Source organism: Vombatus ursinus, unplaced genomic scaffold (genome assembly GCF_900497805.2).
Source record: "Vombatus ursinus unplaced genomic scaffold, bare-nosed wombat genome assembly UNPS02014772.1, whole genome shotgun sequence".
Lineage (NCBI taxonomy): Eukaryota > Metazoa > Chordata > Mammalia > Diprotodontia > Vombatidae > Vombatus > Vombatus ursinus.
In genome coordinates, this window is record NW_020954550.1 from 34,305,158 (window position 1) to 34,307,629 (window position 2,472).

At 42.8% G+C, this 2,472-nt stretch overlaps 1 pseudogene; it reads right to left on the reverse strand.

Moving 5' to 3' along the window:
- Positions 1-1,441: 1,441 nt before the first annotated feature.
- LOC114044098 lies at positions 1,442-2,173 on the reverse strand (annotated as a pseudogene).
- Positions 2,174-2,472: the final 299 nt, after the last annotated feature.

A 2,472-nucleotide genomic window follows, 5' to 3' on the forward strand; every position in this document is an offset into this window, starting at 1 on the left:
GCTATGTCAAAGGGTATGAAGGGTTTTATAACCCTTTGGGCATAGTTCCAAATTGTTCTATAGGATGGTTTAATCAATTCACAACTCCAACAACAGTATATTAGTGTCTCATTTTTCCCACATCCTCTCCAACATTTTTCATTTGTCTTTTCTGTCTTATTATCTACTCTAATAGGTATGAGGTAGTACCTCAGAATTGTTTTAATTTGCATTTCTCCAATCAATTGTAAGTTAGAATATTTTTTTTCATATGGCTATAGATAACTTTGATTACTTCATCTGAAAACTGATTATATCTTTTGATCATTTATCCATTGGGGAATGGCTCTTATTTTTATAATTTTTACACTGTTATCTGTATGTTAAAGAAATGAGGTCTTTATCAGAGAAACTTGCTTCAAAATTTCTTTTCACAGTTACTATTGCTACTTATATTTCCCTCCATCCTATTTCCCCTACCCCTGTTAATTCTCTCTCTCCTTTGACCCTGTCCCTCCTCAAAAGAGTTTGCTTCTGATTACGCCTCCTCCAATCTGCCCTCCCTTCTATAATCACCCCCCCCATATTCCCTCCCCACTGCTTTCCTGTAGGGTAAGATAGATTTCCATTATCAATTTTGTGTATATGTTATTCCCTCCTTAAGTCAATTCCAATGGGAGTAAGGTTCACCCATTCCCTCTTACCTCCTCTCTCTCCCCCTGCACACTATAGAGTACAAGGATTTTGAGACCAACAAACAAGCATTTGTTTTCATTTAAAAGTCCACTTTGCATTACCTCCCAATAAAAGTGTTAGGTAATCCTTAGACATTTTAAACTCAGATCAAATTTATTCTTTCTTAGAAATGTCAGTTCTTTTATTTATTCGTTTGTTTGTTTTTAGGAAGTTTTGTAGGTTTTATTAATCTAAGACTGTTGGGGGAGGGGTGACCAAGAGGGACCTGCTAAGTTACCTATTATTCTGGATACCTGAGCAAGGTAGTAGATTCACAAAAAGGGCTAGGGTACCTGGGAGGTTAGGGATAGATCTGCTTTCAGACCCCAGGATCAGGGAGAAAACACTAGTTTTGAATTGTTATGACCTAACTCTGTGACATTAGAAGGTCACTTTTACCCTGTTTCCCCATTTATAAAAATTCCAGTATATGATTTTTCTAAAAGTTTCTTTCCAGATCTGCTATTTCAGGGTTTAAAGTCCTTTCCATCTCTAAATCCTTTTGATTCCCTTTCCATGCATCCGAATCCAGATGAGATGGCTCTAGGAAACCTGGATCCTCCAGAAATTCATGGTTGGGAAGTCAGGATAGCTGAGTCCTATTCTTGGGAGAGGGGGAGGTACCTTTGTAGGGTGTGGGGCTGTAGTTTCAGGCCACCTGTCCCTGAGGGCAGGACTGGGGACAGGTTGAACTGGGCAGTCCTCTTGGAGGTGTGGGGGGAGCTTGTCAATTCTTCTGCATTTCATTTAGGATCCAGGTCCAATAACAGCACACGTTGTTATAAATACCAGGAAACCTGGGCAGGGCACTGGACCCAAGACACAAGGCCCTGCAGGGCCCCATTGCACACCGAGGGACCTCCAGAGTCATCCTGGAGTGAGTCCTTCCCACCTTCCTCGTCTGCAGCACAGACCATGCTGGGAGTGATGACTCTTTGGTAAGCATTTTCGCATTTTTCTTCAGATTTGGTACTGATCTTCACGCACTGGAAAGCGCTGGGATATCTGACAAAAGAACTGGACGTGGTACCTCAGCAAGATACCAGGCAGGTTGTGCTGGGGTTGATATAGTCTTTTGCCAGCTGAATGGAGCGAACTTGGGGGGTCAGGCTCACTGGTTCCTGCAGATAGAGCAGCATAAGGTCATTGTTGCTGTTCCTGGAACTGAATGTGGTGTAGGGTAGCCGGCGCTATACCTTTACCGATTGAGGATAGGGCTCCAGGTGCTTGAAATTATGCTTTACCAATACCACTCAAAGGTTCCAGTGGGTACAGTGAGTTGCTATGAGGACCCACTGATTGGGTAGCAGGACACCCCCAAAGTAGAAGTTATAACTGATGTACAGAGATGCCTGCCAGGGCTGGGAGTGGGGGATACACATTTGACCACCTTATCCTAGTTCCTCTCTGCATTGGCAGTGACTCATAGAAGAGGCAGTGCGAAAAACAGGATGAACATATCTAGAGAGACGTATAATTGGGGAGGTCTCAAGTAGGGTGGGAGAGGTCAGAGGCAGAGATGGTGCCCCTAACCAGAGGGAGGGTGGTAGAGGCTGAGAGAATGAGGCAGGACAAGCAGACAAGAGGCCAGGTGTCCCATGGGAAGGGATTGTCTCACAGAGAAGGGCTAAAAATGTCAGTTCTTGAAGGCATACATTTCCAGAAAAAGCCTCTTTCATCTACATTAAAACTTTGTTGTTTAGAATATTCATATTCTTTGATTATTTTCTTCCAAATAATCAGGATATTTAGTTGTTT